Source organism: Monodelphis domestica, chromosome 3 (assembly GCF_027887165.1).
Source record: "Monodelphis domestica isolate mMonDom1 chromosome 3, mMonDom1.pri, whole genome shotgun sequence".
Classification (NCBI taxonomy): domain Eukaryota; kingdom Metazoa; phylum Chordata; class Mammalia; order Didelphimorphia; family Didelphidae; genus Monodelphis; species Monodelphis domestica.
The window spans coordinates 212,253,024-212,274,226 of NC_077229.1; the positions used below are offsets into that span (position 1 = coordinate 212,253,024).

At 37.7% G+C, this 21,203-nt stretch overlaps 1 protein-coding gene across 12 annotated transcripts in view; it reads right to left on the minus strand.

Moving 5' to 3' along the window:
* The window catches only part of ATXN1 (ataxin 1), a 543,129-nt gene that overhangs the window by 127,940 nt on the left and 393,986 nt on the right, over positions 1-21,203 (minus strand). For all 12 annotated transcript variants that reach the window (XM_016431756.2, XM_056823470.1, XM_056823467.1 and 9 more), the window contains one exon: positions 14,856-14,946. The gene's annotated coding sequence lies outside the window, so the exon portion shown is untranslated. The remainder of the gene's footprint in view (positions 1-14,855; positions 14,947-21,203) is intronic.

A 21,203-nucleotide genomic window follows, 5' to 3' on the forward strand; every position in this document is an offset into this window, starting at 1 on the left:
GGAGAAGGAAATGGTGAACCACTTCAGTATCTTTGCCAAGAAAAGCCCAAATCAAGTTTTAAGACTTGGACAAGACTGAAACAAATGAATAACAACAAGAATACATGGAATAACCCTGTAACCCTAAACTTAATCCTACTTCAATGAGAAGTAGATTTTTCTTTCAAGTGAGGAGAAAAAGGAGTAACAGGGAGATAGGTAAAGAGAACATTTGTTTTTGTTTCACTAGTGCCCTTCAGAATAAATAATGAAGCTTGTTGCTACTTCAAATGACTGTTTATACAGGTGAGGCTAAAAACATGTTAGGCATCAAGGTGATGAAGTAGATACCACACTGAGACTGAAGTCAGAAGACCCGAGTTCAAAATTGATCTCAGGCACTTTCTGTGTTATTCTGGGTGAGATTTTTAACTTCCATTTGCCTATTTGCTCAGCTGTAAAATGAGGATAATAATAGTGTCTACTTCCCAGGGCTGTTATAAGGATCAAATGAAATAATGTTTATAAAGTGTTTAGCACAATGCCTGGAATAAAGTGGGAGCTATATAAATGCTTATTCCTTTCTATTCCAGATGGAAAAACTGAGTTGTAATAAAAGTATAGCATATAAGCTTTCATTATGGTGCTCAAAAATTGATCACAGTACCTCCAGCTCAGGAACTGAATGAGAGTATTAAAAAGCTTGAGATTCTGAGCTACCAAACTATAGCTGTTTTTAGATAGGGAAAAAAATGTAGAAATGAGGGAGTTATGTGGGAAAAAATACCTTTTCTTGATTCTCCTCATCAAAAGAAATTGGAAGATTTAAGAAGTAGAAAAATATCAGTAAGTATATTAATATGTAGGTGGGTAGGTGAAATGTTTAATCTACTAAATAGAATAGATAATTTTCAAGCTACCAACAGCAGCCCTTTGCTATGGGAGAACCTGCCAATTACAAATACCAATTATTGAATCCTTAAAGCATTTCTTATAGGGCTTCTATCAGTGATCGTGTTTGAAATTAATAAAATTTATCTGAATTCATTATGTTATAATTAAGTCTAATGAATTCTAACTGGTTATGCTCCTAAAAATACATCATTGTCATATCATTAAAACTTACACTGGTATAGCCCTTTACAGTTTACATGGAGGTCTGATGTGTATTTTAACAACTTTGGGCAATGTCTTGTACAAAGGGTTCATTTCTTCAGCTGAAGCAAGAAAGATCTCTGGGAAGTCAACTGACTATCTTTGAGTCAAAGAGTAACTTTTAAAGCTATGGTCCTATTTCTTGTCTTTTTGGGGAGAAATTGTGGTTCAGTGGGAAAAGTAAAGCAAATGGGCTCTAGAGTTTGATTCCAATGCTAATTAATCTTGTGATCTTGGGCAAGTCACACAAACTTTATGATATTCATTCTACACATCTTTTAAAAAAATGAGGCTAGATTAGATGATGTCAAAGTCCCCTCCTGACTCTAAATTGGCTATCATATTATGGAAAAATAAGTGTTCTCACCATTATGACTCATTGTTCTCACTTACAGGGTTATTATATCTAAAGAATTATTATTCTCTCATATTTGCCCTCTAACTCACATTCAAGGGGGTTTGTTATAGATATATTTTTTGTATTAACAAAGAATCATCTTCTATAATGAAAAACTATGAACTAGTCCCATTTAATTTATGATAATTGCTAATATGTATTTAGCATTTACAATAGTAACAAGATTTTACAAATAAATGAGTTCAAATATGGATTCTAGCCCTTACTAGCTTTATAATTCTGGGCAAATCATTTGATCTATGTGTGCTTCAATTTCCTCATGTGCAAAATAGGAACAGTAACAGCAACTACCTCCCATGTTGTGAGGTTCAAATAATGTAATATTTGTAAAGTACTTAGCACAGCACCTGGCACATAACAGGCATTTAAAAAATGTTAGCTGCTCCTCCTCCTCCTCCTCCTCCTCCTCCTCCTCCTCCTCCTCCTCCTCCTCCTCCTCCTCCTCCTCCTCCTCCTCCTCCTCCTCCTCCTCCTCCTCCTCCTACTACTACTACTACTACTACTACTACTACTACGTGCCATGAATAGTGGCAACTGAGACAAATAAAGGTTAAGTGATTTTCCCAAGGTCACAGAGCTTATCAAAGTGTTCAAGGTTAGATTTGAACACAAGAAGATGAGTCTTCTGACTCTAGGCTCAGCACACTCACCACTGTTCCATTTAACTGCCCTACCTGATACATAGTAATCACTTAATAAATGTTTATTGATTGATTTATTAAAGTTTATTAAAAGTTTAGTTACACTTCTACCCAAAGAGAAATTCCATTAATTTGCCCATGGGGCAACAAGAATGAAATTATTATTTGAAAGTTGTCATAGCATTTCATTCAATCCTTTATTATATCAGATTTGCCTCACAGATACTGCTAAAGGAGAATTCCTGAACAGAAAGTACATTCATAGGGGAAAAAAGAAAGTATGCGGAGGAGTAATTATAACCAAATCTCCTTACATATAACATGGTAGATTCTTTTGCAAATATAATTGTAAGGAAAGTCAAATGACAAAGTAGGTTGTTCCCTAAAAACACAGCAATTGCATTATAAATATAATATGATTAGCCTATAATATTCTCCCTCCAAAGTACTAAAAATGTCAAATATTGTCAAATGTCAAATGTCAAACCTTGGCAAAACTGGAGAAAATATCTTTGATTCACTATGGCTTTATTCAATCTTTATGCCTCCTGCCTCTTCTTTGTTGTCTCTGAGGTTGTCCACTTGGCACTCCAGAGGCTCTGAATATTTTCTTACTTCCTTGCCTCCATGAATACTTAAAAATTTTGTGTCCCATTCCCTAATAATCCTGTTCTCTGATTGATGACAGTGCTCACAATGGAACACTTAATTAAATGAAGTAAATGGTACTTTATATATGCCTAACAATTACACCTGTTACCATGTTGTCCCTAAGGAGTACTGAGTTTGATATCACTAGATTAATAATGTTTTTTGACTTAAAAGAGGTATTTTATTAAAAGTGTAATGTCACAGAAGGAAACTTGATTTATATTTTTAATTTTTATCTAACTATTTAGGACCAGTAAGAACCTAGAAACCAAACTACTTTTTAAAATCTTGGTTTTTGGCTTCTTAAGATTTACATTTTTAAAAGCCTGGGATTGTTTCCCAGCTCTCCTAGGGATTCCCTGTATGGTCTTATTATCTTCATACAGATGACTTCCATATATATATATATATATAACATATAAACAGCTCTAAGTCTTCTTTTCTGATTTCTAGTATTGCATCACAAATTGCCTTTTGGACATGTAGGACAGAATGTCCAACAAAAAGGCATCTTAAACTAAAAATGTTCCAAACAGAACTAATTATTCCTGCCCTCTCCCTAAAAACCCAACTTTGCCCTTTTTAATTTCTCTATTACTGTTGAGGGTCCTACTCTCCCAGTCACCCAGGCTTATAACCTCAATATCATCTTTGACTCGCCTTTCAGACTCCAAATATCCAAAATATCACCAAGATCATATCACCATTTCTAGTTTCTACCTTCAAATTATCTCTTGTATCATTCCTTTCTCCCCATTCTCAAGACCATCACCCTGGTACCTTATACCTAGGTCACTGCAATAATCTTCTAATTGGTCTCCCTGCCTGGAGTCTCTCCTAACCCCTATTCATTACTGACTCAGCCATGCATTAATGACTTTGTTGCCAAACTGATTTTCTGAAAGCACAGGTCTGACATGTTATCCTCCCTACCGTCCAACCCCAAACCTTCCCTAACACAATAAACTCCAGGGGTTCCTTGTTGCCTCTAGGATCAAATATAAAAGCCCTTCATGACCTTGCCCCTTCCTATCTTTTCAGTTTTTTTTTTTATGCTATACCACTCATACCACCCTCAGCATATTTTACAGTTCAGTTAATCCTGCTTCCTCATTGGTCCTTGCTCATGACATCACACCATCCAATATGGCACACCTGCATCAAAGAAGGTGCTATGTTCTATGAGCAAAGCAGAATTGCAGTAGCTCAAAAGAAATGTGAAACATAGAAATTTAGAGACGTTTCCATCTCAGATGTCTATAAGGCTATTTGTGTCAGAGCTGGGGTAGAGCCTTCTAAACTTTTATTGGTTTGATTAGCCACAGTCAGACACACTGTACATTGACCCAGACATAATGATGTCATTTTTATCTTCTTTTTGAGTACACAAAAGGCAATAACCAAGCAACCACTGACCAACTAAACCACTGACCAAAAAACATCTCTCAGTTCTGTGCCCTTTCACTGATTTTCCCTCATATCTTGCATGCCCTCCCTCTTCATCTCTATTTCCTGACCTCTTTAGCTTTCTTTAAAACTCACCTCAAATTCCACCTTTTGCAAAAGCTTTTAATTGTTACTGATACACCTACTACCTTTTCTCTGGATTACTTTCTCAGTGTGCATATATTTACTTGTTGTTTGTATGTAGTTTCCCCCATTAGATTATAAGCTCCTTGTGGACAGACAATATTTTTGTCTTTCATTTTTATCCTCAGCATTTAGCATAGTAACTGGCATGTAGTAAGCACTAAAGAAAAGTCTATTGATTGACTGACCTCTGGAGAATAGCTATATCCCACAATATTGAGACTTGATCTTGAACTGCTCCTAGACAGTAACAACGATATCTAAAACCAGCCTCCTACTTATCTCCTGAACTTCCATTTCTCCATGTCACCACTCTGTTTTAATGCATTAAAGCATACTGGTGCCTCTGAAAATGTTGTAGCACCTTCATTGTATGCACAGTTATGATGTTGTGGAGAAATATACACACACATATAATATATACCATATATTATATACATTTGTATATAGTATATACACATATTTATGTATTATATGCACAAACATATATATTTGTATATATACATATCATATATAAACATATACATATTTATATATTATATATTTATATATCACATACACAAACATACATACACATTTGTACACTATATAACTATATCATATATAAAACATACATACACATTTGTATATATTATACAAACATACTTATATATCATATACACGAACATATCTATTTGTCTCTATTATATATGTATTTATATTATATATAAAATATATATTTTTTCTATTATATACATATATATGTATCACATACACAAATATATACACATTTGAATATTTATATGTGCTAAACACATACACATTTGTCTATATTATATATACATTTTTACCTAGCCTATACACAAACATATATACATATTTTTATGTATATATGCATACGTGTGTGTATTTTTCCTGTTACATAGGGATTAGACTTGTGATTCCACTGGCATAGGGAATTCTCTGTTGATAAAGGCTAGTGCTTTCTCTGCAATTTATATTCTGATAGAGTCACCCAGAGAGTGTTCAGGGCACCGGACCATTAAGTGATTTGTCAAGGATCAAATAGCCATTATGAACCTAGATAGGTCTCCATGGTTTTGAGACCAGCTCTCTATCTACTACACTCTGCCGTTACAGGAATCAATGTAGCATATGAGGTATTTAAAAAGCTGCACATTGAGAAGGAGACAGAACATAAGTGCATGTGTTTGGAATACGCATGTCACAACTATATGTTAGATCAAAGAACAAACGGAGGGACTTTACTTATTAGCGGAGATTGGATTTGTAGAACACAGCTCTTGGGGGAAAAAAGAGGTGGGGGCAGTTAGGTGGCTCACTGGATAGAGAGCCAGAACTGGAGTCTGGAGGTCCTAGATTCAAATTTGACCTCTGATATGGACCCCTGGGCAAATCACTTAATCCCAACCGCCTAGCTCTTACTGTTCTGCCTTAGAATTGGTACTTAGTAACAATTTTAAGATAGAAGGTAAGGATTTTTTTTAAATGACCCCAAAAAATAGCATTATACATTTCTATTTGTTTTGGGGTCTGAGCATTGTCCAGGTCTTCCTGACTAATTTGGACAGGAGTCTTAGTTGAGAATTGAACCCTCATAAGCATACATGTTTGATTTGTCACTGTTTAGCTATCAATGATTTCTAAGGAATAGAATTTGGGGGATATCATCCTGTATAGAAACCTCCTGTAGGAATTCAAGTTAAAGCTCCAAGAAGTGAATGCTGTCCAGAGGTCAATCTATCATTAAGGTAATAGATAAAAGCCACAGATCTCGAGTGGATATTCTAGTGAGAGATGAAAACTTGAGGAAAGAACTTTGGGAGACATTCATTTTAGGTAGCAGAAGAAGAAAGAGGAGATAAAGAAGGAGCAGTCAGATGGGAAGATGGAGAAGCCAGGAGATATATCATTGGACACAAAGAGAGCAGCATCTATGAGGCAGGGGAGGGAAGGCAATGCTTTCAACAGGTCAGTGAAAATGAGGACTAAGTAAAGGTCATTGGATTTTAGGATTAGGAAGTCATCCAAAGAAGCAGTTATCAGTAGAGTGATAAAAGAAAGGCTTTGCAATGAAATCAAAAGAAACTGAACCTAAAGGCAACCTTGGGTGGCAAAGGAAATCCTAAACTTGAATTCAACAGGAGTGCTGTATAGAAGGTGAGAGAAAGGAGCAATCCCATTCAAGTTTCTTTTCTTTTCTTTTCTTTTCTTTTTTGGTACCAGAGGAATTTACTCTGAGAAGCTGATTGCTTTAAAAAGATCCTCATTTTTTTTTCATCACCAGCTGGCAGCTACCTCTCTCCCCTTCACACAGCCCCTGAAATCTTCCTTAGTCCTCAGCTAGGTATCTTTCTTTTGGTTCCCTGTACCCTGCTGCAAGTATAGGATCTGATGCATCCAACCTAATTTGCCACATCATATGGACAAAATCTACCTCCGCAGAAAAGAGGGAAGGGGGAAGGGAGTGGGGAGTATGGCTTATACACTGGAAGTTTGTGGGGGCAGAGAGGAGAGTGTGTGGCCCATGTCAGGCTATGAGGATTCAAAGAGGCTTCTTGGCACTTTTCCATATCAAAATGTTCTGTCAACCAAAATTCTGGCATAAAATATCTATGCCACTGCTTCCTTGTAGTTACTTAAATGTACTTTGCAAATAACAGAGAGTGATGAATAAACACAGAGTACATAAATACTCACTAAATGCTGTGGATCAAATGAGAATTCCAACGGCTCAAGGTTTCCTAGAATATGGGATGAAGTGTTTTGCTCTGCATTATTTGTATGGTATGAAGCCTGCTAGAGAAATGTGGTATGACTGCTGCTGTCCCCTGGGGACCTTCGAACAAATGAGCTATCTTGTGAAGCAATCCCAGGGTGCCAACTTTAAAAATAAATATTAAAACGCACTTACTATCTCTATTGTTACAGAGACAGAAGGAGAAACAAGCCCAAGAAACTAAACACTCACATGCTTTTCATTTACTCCAAGTTCCACTATTAGACACATTAGGAATACATTGAGGAATGTCTGAATGTTGCAATGGTGTTGTAGATACATCTACATTGCACCAAGAAAAGAGGAAAGTTGACAGTGGCATTGTTCACTTAACCACACTGGAAAATCAGGGCCAAGAAAATCTCCTTTCTAGTAATACCCCAAAGACAGCCTTCATTTAGACTCATCAGGACAAGTCCTTACTGTTAGAACTGAAGTAATGATTGAAAAGTAAGAAATAGAGCAACATGTTCAGAAAGTTGGAAAATAGCTTTACATTCTGAATTGCCACCAGATAGAATGACCCATGAAAATAACCAGGAAATCTATTTCTGTAGAGATGTCTAAAATCAAACCAATACAGCTTGTGTCTTTCCTTGGGGGTTGGGACAGTAGTTTTTTTTTTTAAACCTTTGCTTTCTGTCTTGGAATTGATGTTGAAATTTATTCTAAGGCAGAAGAGTGGTAAGGGCTAGGCAACTGGGGTTAAGGGACTTGCCCAGGGTATGATGAGGCAGTGCTGAGGGTGCATTTGAACCCAGGATCTCTAGATTCTGGGACTGGTGCTCTATCTATCCACTATGCCACTTAGCTGCCCCAGGTAATATTTCATTAAAGATTTGAGTGGCTAGGGAAAAAGTCTAAGAAACTGAAAACATACACATGATCTGTCTCATTTTATGTAATTCTGGTCTACTTGCATAGCTGATTGTCACACCATCTAACCCTGATTTGCCTAGGCTCTATAGGCTTCGTGGCTGGCTAACTGTGTAGTAATCCTGGGCTCATATGGAGCCTGAGCTCTCTGATTTTTGACTCTCACGCTGAAACCATAAGGCTCACAGCTGGAAATCAGTGGAAGCACATGAAGACAGAGGATAATATTTTATTTGTATCAATTAGGCTTAATTGCCTCAAGTTAGCAGCAGGGTGGTGGCTCAAAAAAATTTTTTTTTCTTGGCCACTCCATTTTAGGTTTTTGTTAAACATGGTGTGAGGACGCATTTGTGTCCAAAGTAAGCCAATGGAACTTGGAACAAATATTGATATTGATCACTGGAATTATGTTTGGAGTGTGTGTGTGTGTGTGTGTGTGTGTGTGTGTGTGTGTGTGTGTGTGTGTGTAAGGGGATAACTTACCACATCAGCATCTGCTCACCCCACCCCCTCAAAGCCTTACATAAACAATGCCTAAAAAAGTAATTTAAAACAGCATATTTGTACTGCTCCAAGTTCAGGAGAATCGAAAGCATCATGCTAAAGTTGTTACTCATGCTTCTTAGGTTTGAAGTTTTTCTTTGTCTTTCTTTGAATGAGCAACTTTCAAAAATGTTTTGAATCCAAAAATCTACATTAGAAAATATTAGGCAGCCACCAGTCTTTACCATTTCTTGCTATATCTCCAAGTCTCCTCCTCCTTGCTGCCTACCCAGACAGACAGACAGACACAGTCCTATGCCTAAAGCTGGTATTAATCAGGACAACCGTAAATATTACAGATCAAATCAAATGCAGCTGAGTCTTCCACTGAGGATTTTATATAGAAATAAGTATTAAAAACCAACTTCTTTTTTGTTCAAAAGAATTAACTTAGGAAAGTTTATTCCAGGACAGTTGCCCACATAGATTAAAAAAAATTCTTTTGAATACATATTCTATTCCCAACACCTGTTGCAAAGATAGGCATTAAAAGTTTCTTAATCTATCCAAGGGCATGAGGTTTTTACTTTATTTTATTTTTTGTCTTTCTACTTTAATGAGTTGCCAGATCTTATTCTCATTTATTTCAAGTCAGGGAAGAATTGCTTCCTCTCTCTGCCAACTTTGATCATTAGAGAAAAAGTCACCCTGCAAAGGGTGGGAGATAGCAGGAGATAGCAACATTATCAAACAAGCCAATGCTGCAGTAGTGAGTAGATGTTCCTTGCAAGAGAGGCCAAAGCAGTGCCTATGGTTCAGGTGAGGAAATGAGAACTATGGACACTAGTGGTGGGCATGGAATACCTTTTACATTAAAGCCAATATGATGTTTAACATTCTTCACCTCTCCTGGGGTAGCAATAGCTTCAGTTCTCACTCTTCTAAATGAGGAAAAGGACTTGGATTTAGAGTTGGAAGACTGAGATTAAAGACTTGCCTCTGACAGTTAATACAAGTGTGGCATTGGACAAATCAAGGGTCCCCTTCGGACTTCATTTTCCGCAACTGTAAAATAGGGGTTGGACTTCAGAACCACTAAGGTAATTCCAGCTCTAAATCTATCTTACTAAGGAGAATATTGCCTCAGTGATCAAAAATCATTCAGAGGGATATAAATAACTCCACTGAGGATCTCCTGGGATGCCTATCCAGCCACTTTCCAAATCCTTGCCTTTTTTTATTTGAATAGACTTAGACTAGATCTGGGGTTCTTTCAAATATACAACTTAAAGCCTTAAACACAGCATTAATTAATCCTCTCTCTACTTCTAAAGCATTATCTCCTTAGAAAATTAAGAAGAAAAAAGATGAAGAGATTCTTCCAGTCACCCAGCAGATTAATCAGGAGACTGGAACTTAACCACCTTTATAGACCTTTCTCATTCATTCCTTCTCATTATATACATATTGAAAGATAAACTTTTTCCTTTAGACCTCCAGAGAGAACTAGTATCCACAATGACAGTGATATATATATATATATATATATATATATATATATATATATATATACACACACACACACACACACACACACACACACACACACACACATATATATATGTAGACATTCATAGGCTTTCTTTCCAGATGATGACCCAAACAAGCATTTCTTAGAAATTATTGTTTTACATGACTGCCCATGTAAAATAGCAGGTTCCTTATTATCTCAGGAAGTATAGAGAGAAGGGAGGAAGGAAAGAGAGAATTTGAAACTCAAAAATTTATTTAAAGGAATGTTAAAAATTTAATTGGGAAAAATAAAATATTAATTAAAGAGAAATTAATATTTGTTGTGGGTTATCAGGAAAGAGGAAAGATCCCCCCAATATATGAAGAACATGGATAAGAAATCTCACAGGAAAGAAAGGCATGGAGAGTCTTTGATCTGTATCACTAGAGGGAATTTCCACATCATTGAGAAACTACAGCCAAGAGAGTATATAGTGTCTCTTATGCCTTGATGTGTGTTATTGCTCAATTATGGACCAATTCTATAACTCCTCCATGTAATTTTCACCAAAGAAAAGTCATAAATATTTAAGGTGACATCAGAGATCTATTACTTTAACTAAGGCAGGTTTTTCACAAACTAGTATTGTCATATAATAGTGTAATCTCATTCAGGTAAGGGAATTTAGGGGGAGCTTGCTAGAATTCATTTTTACTGAAGGGGAAATCTGTGGGGTTTCCCTAAGGGGAAACCCTAGTAGCAGCAAATCATTCACTTGGCAAGTTTTCTTTTGCGAGCAAATCAAATGTAAAAATTGGTCCTGATACCTCTGCTGCATTAGAGCTCAAGCTGGTTCTGCATCATCTCTACAGTCCTGCACTGGCTTCTGTTGACATTCTGTATTGTTATTCTTTAGAGCCTGAAACTGTGCTATCCTTACTTCCTCACACCAAAAAAAAAAAAAAAACTAGGAAAGGAGTATATAGGAGAGAATGTTCAGTGTTCCCTGAAGGCTTAAATGTACCCAAAGTACTCAAACTGGTTTCAAAATATCATTCATTTAGTGTTTTGGGAACACTTACTGAACAAAAGATGTACAGATTTAATAAAATGTTTTATAATGTTTTATAAGACTTAATCTTGGGTTACAAAATCTCCCAACGTCCTAAAAATTTTGAATTGCTAAAATAAAATATTTGCAAAGTTGCAAAAAATCACTTTATCAATCATAAAGGGTTCTAGGCACTTAAACCATATTAATACATTCTGAGTTTATTAAAAACTTGAAGTTCTACAGCTTTCCCCCCCTAATCCTATTTAATTCTGATTTTAATGGTACAGGGAACTTTCAGTAAGGTTCCTTCTACCAACTACAACAGATCACTGAGAGTTAGAACATTTGAGTTTTTTTCTGCAATTCTGTTTCATTGCTTGTGACTGATCAGATTCATAGCACTCATAGTGTCAGATGGAAAACTTGAAACCAGATTTTCTTGACTCCCACGACTGCTTGCCCTCTATCCACAGTGCCAGGTTAACTCTCTTTATAGCCATTACTGTGTGCAAAATGGAACAATACTGTGACATTATTTAAGTATTATGATCTCTTTTTAGAGATGAGAAAAGTAAGATTCAGCAAAACGAAGGCTGCTTTCAAGAAGCAGTAGGGCTGGATCTTCAGCCAATCTTCTAACTTGAAATCGGATCCCCAACTTCCTCATCCTCTAACAAGTCTAGGCTACCCAATTTCTTGGGTAAGAAGAGATGGGAGTCATGGAGAAGGCCAGAAATATCATAAAAAAGTTTCATTCCAATGTTGCCAGTGGGAAAAAAAATGGTTATCAGTGAGGGGAATGAATGAAGAGGAAGAAAGCAATTGTGGAACTGTGAAAAGATTCCAAGAGACCTGAGATGCATAAGCTTGGAAAACTGTTAAATGTGGCATAGCAGGGAAGTAAGATTAAAGTGCAATAAAGGGGAAATTGTATAAGCCTGTGTAAACCAAATAAAGCAGATTTTCAAGCCAATATCTATATGTGGTGGGGAGGGAAGGAAAGAGTTTCTTTAACTTTGTGTAAATCTATTCAATGCTATCCAATTACTATAAAACTTAATGGTATTTTTTTTTATGACTTACCTTCTTGCCAGAGTTTACCTTTGATTAGCTTAAAGTTAATGGAACATGCGACTACACTACATTTGTTAGACTATTAATTCTTCCATGCAATTGAATCCAGTACTTATTAAGGGTCTGCCATGAAGGTTTTTAAATTTATTTTGGGGGGATTCAGTGGGGAAGGGCTTATGGCATCGTATTATTCTTGGCCATGCATATATGTCTATAATTTTAAGCTACATACATTTATTCATTGCACTCTTTGAGAACTACTGGTCCACCACATGAAAGACATCATGATGGTAGGGATTCAAAAATGAAACAGTTCCTGTCTTTATTGTGCTTTATTTAATTAGGGAAGAGCTGAAGGATAAGTATCTTATATATACAAAACAGTAAACTCTATGAGAGGCCATGGATAAGAGTGACATAGGATAGTAACAAAAGGCTGAAATGTGTATGCTTGGTCCCACTAGAGAAAATATCTATATAAATCCCAGATCCACTGATATTAATGAACTGGGATCTGAGGCCTAGAGAGATTAAGTGACCTACCCAAAATCACAGAATCTGGTGACCTAGCTGGGACTAGAATCCAGATCTACCAACTCTTAATCTCTTATTCTTTCCATGATGTGGTATTTTTTTCTATCAATATCATGAATATGGTTTCATATAAACAGGGAGAAAGGAAAGAATATGTATATACAGTGAGGAAAAGATGGGAATGGAAGTGTCTATTCAGTACATTTTGAACTACTCACCCATGTCATCTAGAAAATTTAGGAAAATCAGTTTTCATAAGGTTTAGTTCTATAAATGGCCTTAGGTTCATCAAATTTAACACCTGGCCTTCTGGTTTTGCAATCAAAAGATCTGAGTTTGAGTTTCACCTCTGATACTTATCAGCTCACATAATTTTATGAGCTTTAGTTTTCTTAAACATAAAATAGAAGTAGAAGGGGCGGTATGCTACAGCTGATAAGGAGCCAGCAGATATGGGATGAAATTGTGTAACTCTGAGCTTGGTCTCACTCTTCAATCACAGACCAGTGGCAGATTTGCACTGGTAGAGGGAAGTTTTCCCAATGAGAGTTCTCTAGAACTTTCTAGTTCTCAGGTACAGTTTTATTTTATTTTATTTTTTTAGAATTTCATGATACTTTCTCTGCCTATCTAATTGTGTTACTGTGAGGCAAGTAATCTGTAAACCTTAAAATTCAATAAAATGTGTGAAAACTGTTATTTCTAAAATTATAACAAGTAGGCACTGTTCTGGGGTTTGTTCATTTTTCTACTGTCTGCATTTTTGGGAATATACTTACTGGGTGCAGAATAGGTAAATCTCTTATGACCTAAGTATGCATATGTGAGAATTCAAGCAAGCAATATAATTCTTCTGCCTTCTCTTCAGGAATAAGAAGATATTGAATAATGCAGATTTGAAGCATACTATTCTTCACTTTATTTCCTCCATTGATTTTGCTCTAGGGTAAGCAATATGTGTGTTCTTTCACAACATGATGAACATGGAAATATGTATTATATGATAACACATGCACAATGTATATCCTATTGCCTGCCATCTGGGGAAGGAGAAGAGTTGATATGTGGGAGAGAATATGAATCACAAAATATCAGAAAATGATTATTTAAAACTGTATTGGCATATTTTAAAAATTATAATATATTTTTTAAAGTAAGGAGATGCTTAAAAAGGTGTCTCTGGGACCTCTATGGGGCACAGGTTTGAAATAGGAAACCAGCCCTGCTCTGCCACTCTGGTGGGTTGTATAAAAGACAAAGTAGATGCTGTTCCTCAGCCCAAATCAGTTTTTCATAGCATTTTCAAGACTGTCCCAGAAGAGAGAAGGGTAATATGTGCACCCCTTTAGCATGATGACAGCAAAATTCAACTTTACAGTCAACATTGAGATTTACGGATTGATATTAGCCACCATCTACAGAAAGCACATGGCGGGAAAGGGAATGGATGGGATAGATCATAAGTAAGGAGGCTCAATGGCATATTTGCCTACAATGTTCCTAAAGAGAAAAAGCTTAGAAAAAAAGTGTGAGAAAAGGCATCCGTCCCCCATCACACACTGGAAAGGAACATGAGAAAAACATCTGCAAACCTTCTGAGGACAGAAGGCAATGTTGCTTTAAACTTCTTAGTAACAAGCCATTTGAGGAGAAATAGGGCTAGATGATGCCTTCATGAGTGACAGGGTTTCTTAACAACAAAAATGGGAGGAGGGAAGGGGGACAGAGGGATTGAGCCAATCAGGCAAATGGAATGAAAAATTGCCATTTGGGACCGTATGGAAGAGCTGCTGGTAAGCCACCCTGGCCAAAGGAAAATGTTGATTTGACCAGTTTTGTAAGAGAAACAGACAGCCCTTATGCAAGCAGATGGGTGACAAATCTCTGGGAGAAGGCTGTGTTGTTCATGTGTGAAATACTCTGAGCCAAAGAGTAAAGGAGCCAAGCCATGTATGTAAGCAGAAACCACCTGGCCTGTATGGGGGGAGGGGGGAGCGTGGTAGGATACCCTTAGCAAATCCTCTTGTTCAAAACACCAATTCCATTAACCAAGTTAAGCCTCTCTTTAGGCATACTCTTCCCCCTCCCCTCCCCCTTGTCATACTTACCTCCTCCCTCCACTGCAATCATCCACACACTCCTCTGCCCTCTTTCCACTCTCAGGTCTTCTTATGTCTTATGGGTCTATCCAATGAAATCCTGGAGGTAGGGAAAGAAGGGAGTGAATCAATAACCAGATCGTGACTGAGAGTTTTACAGTAAAATAATTTCATGGCAAAAAACAATCAGCAACAACAACAAAAGTGAAGGAAAAAACCAGAAACTAAACAAAACTAGGTAAAAAGAAAGAAAGAAAAAGGTGATTTCTCTGGCTAACTGCTTTTTTTTTTTTTTTAAACAGGAGAGATCCAGCAGGAAACATTTCTGTGGCAGCCCACAGTCTAGTTGTAAAAGGAGGAATTAAGGGTGTCTCCATGTAGACGGGGATCAAGCCATACCTCTTTTCTAATCCCAATGTGGCATAAAATATAGGCATCTGCCATGTTCCTTCTTCAGTAGTTTTAACTTCTCTAGCTAGATATGTAGGGATAAACTGTTCTCTCTCTGAAATGCAAATTAAACCAGGAAGTGTTCTTGCTGCTAGAATGAAGGTAAAGCACATTCAGTGAATCCCATTCTGGAAGCTGTGAGAAAAGGTCAATCTCATTTCAGTTTTCCCATTCTAACCTACACCTTTTCTATAAAAGCTGAAAGACCCTAATTAGTATATCAAAAATCACACTTTCAAAAAGATCTCAACATCCCCCCCAACACACACCTTACTATTTTGGGCACCTGGTTTGATGATGTCCTCTTAAACACTCATCTGGAAATATTTGGGTTATACACATAAGCTCATTCATCTTCTACAAACCAATAAGACTGTTGGCATATATAAGGCTAAAGCTAAAATTGCATTAAATTGTGTACCCCAAACTGAAAGCTAAATGAAGGCTAATACTGAAAATAGATTTCACAGGACTCTTGTGGTTGCTTTGAAATGTTCTGATTCTTCACAGGTCGTCAAAGATATGTTTCAAAGATTTTTTTTGATGGGGGGAGAAATCTCCATTCCCTTTCCCATTTTTAGCCAACTTTAAACCAGAACATTTATATATAGTTTGGCTCCTAGACATCATAAGGACTGTATGTTGTGTGAATTAAAATATCTGGGGGACCTCCAACCCAGGCCAATCCTGGAAGGTCCCAGAGTCCCATGTCTGATGGTCTGACAGCCTGATGGCACCACAGAGGCCAGAAGGCATGATGTATGAAGGCCATTGGCCAATTGAAGAATCCTGGGGGAGGAACTGAGATCTCAAAAGCCAATGAAGGAAGCCCGGTCACTCTCTTGGCTCCCATCCCTCTCTGGTCTGACTCTCCCTAGCTCTCCTGGTGGCTGTTATCTTGCCATCTCTGGAGAGTAGGGGCATGGAGGGAACCTGCCACTACCCTGGAATCCAGGACCTGATCTTACCTTAAAGTTACAAAGGCCAGAAACCTTATTACTCTCTTTCTTTCTCTTAAATACTTATAAATTTAGTATAAAACCTCCTAGATGAAGTTTTAATTATAACAATGTCTTCCGAGGAACCTTATATTTGAACTCCAAGTCCCATAAAGGAGAATGCACTGATCTATTCTATGCAGCCACTGTGCTAAGTGCTTGGAATAGATAGAAAGACCCACCAAAAGTCCAAATTACAAGGATTACAACCTCCACCAGCTCTGCTCTAGAGAACTCATGGCCTCAAAGACTCCAGGGGACTCGTCTTCTATGGAACATTTTCTATAAAGGAGTTTCCCTAAATTCTTTGGAATTCTCTATCCTTTCTCTCTAGAGAGACCCTTAAGCCTGCTGACCTTCAAAGCACAAGCCAAGTGCATTCCAGCAGACCTTTGCCTGGACATGTAGCATCAGTTCTTTTAATCAAATAATTCAATTTGACATATTTTGTCTCATGTGATCCACAGAAAAAGCAGTGACATAGTCAAGGCAGGTAAAGAATGTGAATACTGAGGCATAGGGAAGGATAATAGGAAGGGAAAAAAGCATTTAAAGCACTTATTCTCTTCTAAGGGCTTAACAAATATATTTGACCTAATCCTCCCAACAGTCCTTGGAGGCAAGTGCTAGTATCACTTTGCAGATGTGAAAACTGAGTCCCAGAAAAGATAAATTACTTGCCTATGGTAACACAGCTGGAAAGTGTCTGAGTCTATCCACTCTGCCACCCAGCTTTAACTTTCTTGAGGTCACACAGCTAGTTAATGCCGGAGCTAGAATTAGATCTTCAAGATTTGAAGTGAAAGACAGAGATAAGAAGTAGATCTATAATTTCATTGGCATAGGGGATTTCCTGGTAAGGAAACTCCCTCTGAGAAAGCAGATGAGCACCTTCTCTGCAACTTAATTGTCTGGAGAACCGTGAAGTTAAACTGATTTACTCAAGTCCCACAAGCCAATATGTGTCAGAGGAGAAACTTGACTAAATTTCCAAGTCTTTCTGACTCCAAAGCCATCACTTATGCTGCCTCTGCCAATAAACGACTCCAAATAAAGGGAGTCATATCATACAATCCTTAGGAATGTGTGTCTGAAAGTCTTAGTATTAGGCAAAGCTATAAAGTGGCAAAGAACTAGAAAATGGATTCGCTTACAGTGGCATTTTGTGTATGTGTATATAAAGTCATCTGTAAAGGAATGGAATAAAAGGACAAAAGCTGTGTATTAAAAATAATCTTTTAGGTATGTTGGATTCCACAGTCCCCTTGCTAGACAGAGGGGTGTCAGGGTGAGTCAGTTCAGTAGTGAAAAGTTTCATCTGCCCATATATTTCAAGAAATGAGTCATCAAACCCCATATATTTTTGTATAGTTTTCCAGATAACATGAACTACCAAAATGAAACTATATGCTTTGTATACAGACACACACAGAGCAAGAAGACAATAAGGGGGGAAAAACCCAAACACCCCACCACTACACCGATTAATACCAGAGAAGCCTGCGCAACATAAAGCTGACAGTTATTATGTATAATTAGCACAAGGCAAGTTTCTGTATATACACCATCTCCAGACATGTTTTTGAAACAAGGGCTTTGCCTTTTACCACCAATAATTTATCTTGTTGTATGTTGTTACTTACACAGATGTTCACATAATTTCGTGCATATGTCCAAGCCAAAGTGGGGTTTCTTTACCCCTTCTCACCCCCAGTATCCCCTTCTTTTGGGGGGGGGTTGGTGGTGGTAAAGAAGGCACCGTCTGCTCAAGGAACCATGGATGGAAGCCACTTTTATAGATTCCATACAATAGCAGTGCTGATGGCAGTGGGAGAGTTGGGTACATTTTTTTGGTAACAAGATTCCAGCCCCATCCCATCTGAAATTGTCTCCAGCCTCTCCCCAACCAAGTAATTCCTGTGGGATTCAAGAGCATTAAGCACGTTCCAGGTCCACAGTGTTTGCCGGGATAACACATTAACAGAAGTCTCTCTAAAAAGGGTTTGAATATTTATAGAAGGATAAAAGGGAATGGGGGAGCATAGAATGTGAATACACTTGAGATTTTTTTTTCTTTTTGGCAGCCTTCTCATCTGAAAGCAGGAGAGTTTGCTCCCATTTCAGTGAACTTGCAGTATGCACATATACGGCATTCAGAGAGCAAGCAAGCAGCTCTGATTAAATACGTGGTGAGGAGGGGCTGGGGGCGGCATCAGAGGGAAGATGTGAAACTCAGACATCCTGGGTTTTTACAATAGAAAAATGCAACTTTGGCTGAAGGGAGGGGGTAAATTTTTAAAATATCTTTGCTTTTATTGAGATGCCACCAATTGGGAGAACATTCTGCTCAGGGGGATGTCTGCCAAGGACTTCTAATTCAGCTTGTTCCACTCATTTTATTTTTAAACCAAAGTACAGAATTTTATTCCTGGAATGAAACAGGATTGGTATGGGCAAAAGATGGGTAAATTTACTTCAGAGGTGTTTTATAACTACTTGGGGAGAAAACCCTCTAAAATGTAGCCAATCTATTTCAGAGAGAGATTTAATTCTTTTCTCTTCATTATTATGTTCTTGAAATCTTGCCTCCTTTTAAGGAAAATAAAAGGAAGAGAAGTTGACTTTATAGAGAGTGGGGAATACATACACAGAGAGACACACAGACACATATACCCTGAATTCTAGAAATTTGAGGAATGGTGTTACAGTGGGTCGTTTGTGATACCAGGAAGTCAAAATGGTGGTCATTTGTTACTCTAGCAGGCTAGTTTTCTTAAAGCTAAGTCTCTTAGTGGGATTGGGATAATGAAAAATGCCATGAGGTACCAGAATTGAAAAGTGATATGGAGAGGCAACATGCCTCAGTGGATAGAGAGCTGGGTCTGGAGATGGGAGGTTCTGGGTTCAAATTTGACCTCTGACACTTCTTAGCTATGTGATCCTGGAGAAGTCACTTAACCCTAATTGCCTAGCCTTTACCACTTTTCTGCCTTGGTACCAATACTTAATATAGATTCTAGGAGGGAAGGTAAGGGTTTAGGGAGAAAGTGATATGAAGAAGGAAGAATGGAAAGAAAAGGAGAGGGACTAATTCTGGAATACTGAAAATTGTATCATTCATGAATTGCTAACTTTACTCCAGTAATGTGTAAGATTTATAGAATATTATTCCATCCCTCTACCCCCTTCCCATCCCAGCCCCCAACCTATTTACTTTAAAAATCGATTTCCTCTGTCGGTATTCATTGCTACATTTTGCACAGTGGTTCTGAGGAACCTCGTAGAAAATCACAATGTTACACTTGTTAAATTGACCCTTCGGGGCCCCACCACCAGAACATGCTTCATCCACAGAGGTAGAACGGCAAATCTGCCAGGCTCACGCTGGGAATATCATCACCCAATCTACAAGAATATGCAAATCTGCCTGTTCTATAGCTCATTTGCATAGTTTTCCATTGGTTTTGTACAACCTCTATACTAAATGTCAATTTGCTTTACTTTCCTGAAGCTTATTAGCAGTATGAGATGTTTACAGCTCTTAAAGCAAACAGGTTTAATAGTTAAAGAATTAAAAGATATAATTAAAAGGCATCTGGGAAAGAAAAAACAAGCTTTGTTGCGATGCTTCAAGCGTGGAGATTTCATTGGCCACACAAATGTAATTTCCATGTTAAGATGTAGAGGTCTCACACATGCATGTGACTACACACATGCCGCAAAATTTTCTTAACCTATTTTTTTTTTTTGCCATATTCTAGAAAACTGGAAAGATTGGCTTGGAAAATACAGAGGGCCTGAACCTAGTCACTGAGTACACATTTTACTCACAACGACATCTGAATGGATGCCTGCCAGTGTCTGGGCTTACATTCAAACATGCTGAGTGCCTACGGATTCCAAGTTCATAATAATAATAATAATAATAATAATTTTAAAAACCTTCTCAATCATTTCAAAGACACTACAAGATTTAAATCTATTTTTTTTTTCAGAGAGAATGAATGTTTAAAAAAATAGGTTTTCTGTTGCAGAGATGTGCATTTCGGGGTCAGGGCTGTGCAGCACTTGGCTTTATCTGGAGTGTCAATGAGTGTAATGGGTTTGTACCAAAGCATTTTTCCCATGTTCTACAGTCCAGGAACTGGGTGAGAAAGGCCAGAGGAATCCTTTTAAGTTCATAAACACTGCAAAACAATCATTTGAAATATGGGAGACTTAATATCTGAGTGGATAAAACTCCAAAGGAATGTAGGCTTTCTCAGCTCGTCGCCGTCCAGAGGAGAGTCACCTAGAGAAGGAAATGGTATCTCTCCCTGCACCCTTTGCTAACCCTTATTAGTTCAGCAGTTTGGAATATGAAATCAGAGAACCTGCATAGGAATCTTGGCTCTGACACTTCAAACCTGTGTGACCCTGGGCAGCACATCACTTCTCTAGGGCTCACTTGCCTGATCTGTAAAATTTGTTGTTGTTTGTCATTTTTAAGGGGCTTTGGAACCCCATTTTGAGTTTTTGTGGCTAAGTTACTGAAGAACTTTGTCAATTCCTTCTCCAGCTCATTTTTAAAATGAGGAAACTAAGGCAAACAGGGTAAAGTGACTTGCCCAGGGTCACACAGCTAGGAAGTATCTGAGTCACCAAGTTCCCTCCCCAATTTTTTAACCCTTACCTTCTGTTTTAAATCCATACTAAGGCAGAAAAGCAGTAAGGGCTAGCCTTTTGGGATTAAGTGCTAGGAAATATCTGAGGCTATATTTGCACCCAGGACCTGGCTCTCAATCCACTGAGCTACCTAGCTTCCAAGGACTGTCTTTTGTTTCCCCGATGCTTAGCATAGTTGGTTGGCACATATTAGGTGCTTAACAAATGTTTATTGATCGACTGAATTGAATAATTATGGGACTCC